Genomic DNA, 8,318 nt, shown 5'->3' on the forward strand with positions numbered 1-8,318 from the left:
GGGTTGGCCACATTGGTGCTCCTATAAGAGAGATTGTTGTTCTTGAAACCTCCTTGGTTGTAGCCTCTGAATCCTCCCTGGTTTTGCATGTAGCACAACTCAGCAAATTCAGGCTCCCCCTCTTGAACTGGAGCTTCCTCTTCACCAATGAAGTGAATGGACTTGGACTGGCTGAGGAGTATCTTGTCAAGCTTCTCATTGACCATCTTCAAATCCTTCTTATACTTGTCCTCTTGATCAGTTGTGGAGCTCCTTATGGTCCTATCATAGTCCTCATTATAATTGCCATCAGATTGAGCAAGATTCTCAACTAATTCCCATCCTTCTTCCACATTCTTGTTGAGGAAGTTGCCATTAGAGGCTGTGACAAGAAGCATTCTTATCTTGGGAAGCACTCCTCTATACAAGGTGCTTAGAAGTGACTCATTGCTGAAGCCATGGTGAGGACACTGAGTCTGGAATCCTTTAAACCTCTCCCATGCTTCACAAAAGCTCTCATTATTCCTTTGAGCAAACCCAGAAACCTCATTCCTCAACCTAGCAGTCCTTGCATTGGAGAAGAACTTGGCCAGAAAAGCTTTCTTGCATGCATCCCATGTGGTGATAGCTCCAGTAGGAAGAGTCTTCTCCCAAAGGTGAGCTTTGTCTCCAAGAGAAAATGGGAAGAGCCTTAATTTGAATCCATCTTCACTCACTCCATTGATCTTTGTGAGTCCACATATTCTGTCAAACTCATCAAGGTGATCTAGTGGATCCTCCATTGGCAACCCATGAAACTTGTTGGCTTGTATCATTGAGATCAATCCACTCTTGATCTCAAAGTTATTGTTTGCTACTGAAGGTGGCACAATTCCAGCCCTTTGGTTGTGGGTATTGGGTGCATCTCCTGCACCAATGTGCCTTGGTCTTTGTTCATGGATAGCTTGTTGCTCCATGATGTCTTGACCTTGTTGTTGTTGAACTACTCTTCCTTGCTTATGTCTCAAACCCTTTTGTAGCCTGTGGATGTTGTCAATAGGCTGTTGAAGACTGTCTTTGCCTTTTGACCTTGTGTGCATCAACAAACTCTACTACAGACTCGAACAGGTACACGGTCGAGCGCAGGCTCGAGTGGGTGGTCGAGTCGACTGATAAGTAATGGCTAATTAGATCCAGCTTCTGGCTCGATCAAGTGCTCGATCACAGCTCGGTCGAGTAGGTGGTCGAGTGGGTACCTGAAACACAAAACAGCCAAGCAAAGGAAGATTCGAGTTCAGTAACTTCACAAGTGTTTAAAACGAACTTAATCTTAGACTAATAATGATCCGAAATGTCACAAACCAAACTCAAATGGGCAACGGCGCCAAATTGGTACTGACTTTCCTTTGTGGTGTATGAATGAATGATGTATGGAATGATGATGTATGGAATGAATAGAAGTCAGGGTGTTTCAATTCCCCTTATGCAGTTGCAGTATAAGAGGTGTCAATCCTATCTGAGTGATTGTGAACAATTAAGATGTGCATATGAGTCTAAGTCAAGCCAATTTGTAAAGATTGTTTGTCACTAACAATCCTAAAATGAGATATGAAATGCAGAAAGTAAAAACAACTAGAACAAGATACTAAATGCAAACTAGAACAGACAAATTAAAGCTATAATGAAACTAGAACAGAGATAGACACTATGCTAATGAACTAATGCAGGACAAGTAATGAACAGGAAACTACGTGAATGCAATGGAAATGAAACATGAATGAAACAAGACAATCACAAATCAAAAACACAAGTTCTGGGGATGAACTCGAGCAGCACTCGACCGAGTGTAGGTCGAGTACATGGTCGAGCTAGACTTAAACGTGAAAACAGAGCAACACAAGAAAAACAGAGCAATGCTAAAACTGATCAAACAACAAGCAAGCAATGATATTTAGACTAAGATTTCAATAAACAAAGAAGGCCTTGAGGAGGGATTCATGGGCTGAGCTAATCATTGTGGTTATCTAACTTGGTCAACAAATCTCAAGCAAACATTGAGCTGATCTCTAGACATACTATTCTAATACATGTTTAATCCACTCTCATGGCAAGAAACAATCAAACCTATGCATTTCTAGACTTGTTCTCACAAAGAAAAGAATCTACACAAGCAGGCATTAAGCAATACATCTCAAACCAAACAAGACTCCTAATCTCTTAGCAAGCCTAATGGTAAGCTCTAGATCTAGCCTTATCTATGCTCCTTAGACATTGGTGTGATGCTAAGATGCTTGAAATCAAACCCTACCTTCTCAGATATAGGATCAGCATTAAGATCATCTAGCCTAGAAGAGATCTACAACAATCAAGCTTGACCAAATCAAACAAACCACAAGATCAACCCAGCCTAACCCATCCTCAAGGTCCTAAACAAACTACTCACAAGAACACATGGTGAAATATGTCAAAGACCCAGAAAATAATGAAACTTGCATCATTGGAAAAATGAAACAGAGATCTACAATATTGATGAAGGAATAAAACTCGAAATCTTAATACTTTGAAAGTTATGAAACAAACAAAATATAAGGATCTAGTCTTTCTCTCTCAAACAAGTACAAAATCTAAAATAAAGGAAAAGTGCAAAAGGAATAATATCTAAAAAAGGTAAAAACTAGGTTTTAGACTCTCTAAAAAGCTGGACTCTCTGGTGGCTGCAGGTACAAGGGCTTTATATAGGAGATGAGGTGGAAGCCCTAAAAATACAAAAAGTCAAAGTAGTCAACGGCTCGGTCAACTCGACCAGTGCTCGGTCGAGTGGCTGGTCGAGCTGGCTTCTCTCGTGCGTTCTCCACTCGGTCGAGTCCTCCTCAGCACACGGTCGAGTGGTGGTCGAGTGGTGCGGTCGAGTTGGACTCCGGACCTTGATTCTACAGCCTTAACTCTCTTGTTTTTTCCTCAGGATTGCTTCACTTCTCCTCAGCATTGCTTCCATGCTCCTTAAGCTCCAAAATCACCTGTTTATACATGAAAAGATGCAAATGCAATGCAACTATACTCTAATGCATTATTAGTCCTAAAGCTACACAATAATGGCCTAAATGGATAGCAAAAGATGCAAAAGTTGTGAATAAACTAAGGGAAAACAAGGTAAAATATATGAACATCAGCCAGTTGTTGGGGTAGAAGTAGAAACAGTCTTGCCTTCCATATACTTCATCTTGGAGTTGAGAGCTTCAAACTTGACATTCAAATCATTGTAAGATCATTCCATCCACTGACTGAGTTCAGCAAACTTCTTAGCGGTATCCAGAGAACCACTAGCTTGACCTTGAAGAAGTTGTTGCAGCATGTGCTTCATTTCTTGATCTGGAGCTTGAGTAGGTTGAACTTGTTGAGGTGAAAATCCTGGTGGTGGTCCGGAAGGAGCGTGATAACCTTGGTGGAACTGTTGCTTAGGCATGAATCCTTGATTGTAAGAAAGAAAAGGCTTTTGCGGACCTTGTTGTTGCTGCTGAGGAGGGTACACCTGATCTTGTGGATTTGCAACATTGGTGCTCCGGTAAGACAAATTGGGGTTCGGCTTGTAGGGGTTATAACCCTTGTTGTGTCCACCTTGATTCAGGACGTAGTTGATTGCTTCAGACTGCTCACCCTTCCCATCCTGAACTTGAAAAGGGTCATCCTCAGATACGAAATGGACAGTTTGCTGCTGACTTAGCAAGAGGCGGTCAAGCTTCTCATTGACATTCTTAAGGTCTCTCTTATACTTCTCCTCAGACCCAGCGTCGCCTCTAACTGTGCGGTCATAGTCTTCATTGTAGTTGCAGTCAGATTGGGCAGGATTCTCAACCGGTTGCCATCCTTCATTAACGTCTTTGTTCAGGAAGTTACCATTAGAAGCGGTATCAAGCAGCATGCGAATTTTTGGAAGTACACCACGGTATAGAGTGCTTAGCAGTGACTCGTTGCTGAAACCATGGTGTGGACACTGGCTGTGGTAACCCTTGAAACACTCATAGGCTTCACAGAATGATTCTGAGCCTGAGTAAAGCTAGAAATGTCATTCCTGAGACGTGCTGTTCTAGAGTTGGAGAAGAACTTGGCCAAGAATGCTTTCTTGTAACCATCCCAAGTGGTGATTGATCCCTGGGGAAGGTTTTTCTCCCATTGATGAGCTTTGTCTCCCAGGGAGAATGGGAAGAGGCGCAACTTGTAACCATCCTCACTCACGCCGTTGATCTTGGTGAGACTGCACAGACGGTCGAACTCGTCCAAATGGTCTAGTGGATCCTCCATAGGCAACCCATGAAACTTGTTCCCTGGATCATGGAGATCAGACGGGAGGGACGATTCCAGCACACGGAGTATGAGTGTTCGGTGCATCCCCAGCACCAATGTTTCGTGGTCTCGGATTTGGTTCATTATGTTGTTCCATAGTGACTTGTGCGGGATGATCAGTGAGATGACGAGCTTGTCGTGGTCTTTGTAACCGATTGATGTCTCGATAGCAGGAAGGATATTCTGATGCTCTTTTGATCTGGTGTGCATGCAACGTTGCAATCAACAGGTACCTGAGATGCAAAACAAACAAGCAGACAACCAAAAAAAGTAAGTACTCAGAATGATAAGTGTAACAGAACTTAATCTTGCAAAACTTGATATCATAAATGTAGCAAAACGAATCCCAAATGGCAACGGTGCCAAATTGATACTAGGATTTTTGTGTCTCCTAGTAGGTTTGAATTAACCTAATGCAGTTGTAGTACAGAAGGTGTCAATCCAAATGGGAAACTATACTAACAATCGAGATGCAATCAAGCAGTCACCAGTTAAGCCAAATTCAAAATGAGTTTTTGTCTAACAACCTAGAGTGAACGAGATGCGAGAACAAAACGAGTTTGCAGAACAAGAGCTAAAATGCAATAACGAGAGAGAGCAAAAACAAGCTAAATGAGCAGAGACAAAAGAGCAAGCTATTGCAAAAGAAGAAAAGAACAAGTTTAAAGATGTAGAAACAATCGGATAAGTAGAGGCCTTAAGGATGGGGTTATTGATTTCGGCCGAGTCTCCTAGTCTACAGAGTGTTTAACATGCCACAAGCAAACCATCCCTAGACAATGAACATCATAACTTAGCTAATCCAATCTCTTGGCAGAAGCTACTTAAACTCGAACACTTCCAAACCTAGCTCTCACTAGAGAAACATGGTCGAGCAGGCATGACAAACCAGTTCATTCACGTCAACAAACACCTAGACAACTAATCTCTTAGGCTAGGAATGCAAGTCTCTGGCACTAGTTGGTCAGACATTTCATCAAACACCTTTTGGGAGCGGAAATGTCTAAGACCTAGTTCCAATTGATCAGAGAGAAACTAGTATTTCTAACTCTAGTCCAGAAGGAAATATATGAATCTAAACTTAAACACTCTACATACTAAGATCCTCCACCTAATCTATCCCATCCTCAAGAACTCTAACACTACTCAGATCCGGAAATCATCATCAAGGATACAAACTCGGAAAGCATTGAATCAAGCATCATGAGATATATAAAAATGAGGTGAACAACTTTGTGTAAGAAATCCAATGCAAAAACTCAATAAAATCAAAGTTACCTGGATTACAAGATCAGAGAAAATTTTAGGTGGCTAGTAAACCTTAAGGAAAATCGAGATGTCCCGGGTGAAGACTTAACCAAATGTATATATAGTAAAACATGGAAAGCCCTAAAACATAAAACGACAAGATAGAAGGTCGGTTCAGGAACCCTTCTCGGACGCGTCTTCAGAACAAAACCAGGACGTCAGTTTAATAGTGTCGATCGAGTCACGTCATGAGAGTGTCGATCGAGTCAGGGTCTAGGATGTTTGATCGAATGGCGGCTTGAAATCGTCGATCGAGAGGCAGCTTGAAATCGTCGATCGAGAGGCAGCTTGAAAAGTGTTGTCTAGGAGCTGCTGATCGAGTCACATCTTGAGGGTGCTCAGGAGCCCTCCTGAGACGTCTTGGTCGAGTCGCTGCTAATAGGGGTGGACAAAAAAACCGAAAACCAAAAAACCGAACCGAACCGAACCGAAATAATAGGTTTTGTTTGGTTATGGTTAAGTCTAAAAATCCGTTTGGTTTTTATTTTAGTTAAGCATTTGGTTTAGGTTTGGTCTGGTTAAAAACCGTAAAATCGAATGATTTTTTTGGTTTTTTTTTAAAAATAGGATAAATTAGATATAATTAGTTTCTCCAACTTATAACTTTATATTATATAACAATATCAATATTTTTTTTTTTTTATTGGACTTATAGTTATTGATCTCTTAGTAATCTATAGAATTACAAAACTCTAACCCTAGGCCTCTATTCCCTAACCTATATATATATATTCATAATTACTTGTGGCCATCGTCTTTGTTCCCCTACGTAGTACGTGCGTCTCCTCCTCTGCAAGTTCTGCAACTCAAATTACCAAAGGTTTTTATTTGTTCTCTCTGTTTTTTTTTTATGTTATTAATAAACTTTTCAATTGATCATCAATTATAAAAAAAATCGTAGATGGCAGATTCAAGTCAAAACCCTAATCCCACTGAAAAAAGGAAAGCAACCGATAATGATGATCCTTCTCCAGCGGTAAAAAAACAAAGTGGTCACCGTTCAGATGTTTGGAGCTGCTTTACAAAGGTCCCCCCTGATGGTTGTAAGTGTAACTTTTGTAGTTATATTTAAGTGGAAAGCTTCTAGTGGGACTAGTACACTGCGTATCCACCGTAATATTTGTAAGGCATACAAGAATTTTTTTGAAGCTGAAAATCAAAAACACTTAGCTGAAAATGAATCAGGTGGTTTAGCTGCTGTGAAATATTTTCCAATTGCTTGTAGGAGTGCAGTAGCAAAAATGATTGTGTTGGATGAGCTGCCAATTAATTTTGTTGAAAAGGTTGGGTTTAGGAAATTTTGCAAGGCAGCTATACCTCAGTTTAATATTCCTTCTCGAAGATCAATAACAGAGATATTGTCGAGCTGTACTACCAAGAAAAAGCTACGTTAATGAGCTTTTTCAGTGAGTATAAACAGAGAGTTTGTCTAGCTATAGATATATGGACAGCGCAAACTACTAGTGTCAGCTATATGGTGGTTACTGCTCATTTCATTGATGTGAATTGGTTTTTGCATAGAAAGGTCATCAGTTTTAAGCCTATATCGAATCATAGAGGAGAGACAATTGGGAATCAATTAGTGAGTTGTTTGGATGAGTGGGGTATTCAGAAAATAATTACAGTCACGGTTGATAACGCTTCTGCAAATGATTCTGGTATTAAGCATTTAAAGGATAACGTTAACTTTTCAGAGATGAATCATGATATGATCATGAGACCATCCAAGACGACCCTTGAGTCTTGCTCAATACGAACGAAGTCAAAGATCAACTCTTCCTACCAAACTGCTATTTGGGATGCATTCTTACCTCATCTAGAGCATATCTCGAAGTTGAATCAGTCCAATCAGATTTTAGGTGAAGGAGTTATTCATTTTACAAATCAGGTGAACTCATGGCTACGCGACTTAGACCTACGAGAATTCAAAGGAGGATTCCGACCAAGCCAGAAGTACTCAAGCTATGAACAAAACTGTTCTGAAATCTTGATCCATCCTAGAACCACTGAGAATTGGAAGCACGTTAAAATCAGTTCATACTTGAAAGATATGGATATTTCAAGTCAGTGGATCTGTCCTAGTTCCATTTTCGCGTCTGAGCCAAAGATCGTGTTACACAGACCAACTCAGAATCAATTTGGACACGAAATCAACTGGAGGATCTCAATGGATCTCTTATGTTTCCAACAAGCTCAAGAACACAAGATTTGGCCAACAAACCACAGAGTTACGTCCCATTTGCCAAAGGAGGTGGATCTATTTCTTAACTTGATGAGTTTCAGGTCCAGTTGGTTTAAGAGCTTCCAGAATTATGTTTGGCAACCAGGAGTTGTTTTCTACTAAGCCCAAGATGAAGAAATGATACAGCCCATGCTGTTTCTCATCAGCAAATTGGATCAAGGAGTCAAGAGAGTTAAAAAGATCAAGGAGGTACTTAATGGGCTAATACAAGAACTTATGGCAAAAGAGAGCATGGGAAATTATTTTGGAGATGATACCTATCAAGTCCAGCCCAGTTTGAGCCTAATTCAAGTCCAAGAAAGCCCAAAATAATCACTTTATTTTGTGGTCAAAGAGAAGTGACGAAAATTGGAGTTCAACTCACCTTGGGAAGGAAACCTTGGGAAGACAAAATTCAAGAGTTGAATCTTCATTCAACTATCTATCTTTATTGTTTTTAGTTTCAAGAATAATACTTGGTTTTGTTACC

The 8,318-nt window shown here is 40.4% G+C and overlaps 2 non-coding genes across 2 annotated transcripts; both read left to right on the plus strand.

Moving 5' to 3' along the window:
- The first annotated feature begins 432 nt into the window (after positions 1–432).
- LOC147929635 (small nucleolar RNA R71) lies at positions 433–539 on the plus strand. Its single transcript, XR_015579008.1, has one exon. It is a non-coding gene; the product is annotated as a small nucleolar RNA R71 (small nucleolar RNA).
- Positions 540–3,932: 3,393 nt separating this feature from the next.
- On the plus strand, positions 3,933–4,035 carry LOC147929636 (small nucleolar RNA R71). Its single transcript, XR_015579066.1, has one exon. It is a non-coding gene; the product is annotated as a small nucleolar RNA R71 (small nucleolar RNA).
- The last annotated feature ends 4,283 nt before the right edge of the window (positions 4,036–8,318 follow it).

The sequence above is a fragment of the Camelina sativa genome, chromosome 13 (assembly GCF_030686135.1).
Source record: "Camelina sativa cultivar CO46 ecotype springtype chromosome 13, ASM3068613v1".
Classification (NCBI taxonomy): Eukaryota; Viridiplantae; Streptophyta; class Magnoliopsida; order Brassicales; family Brassicaceae; genus Camelina; species Camelina sativa.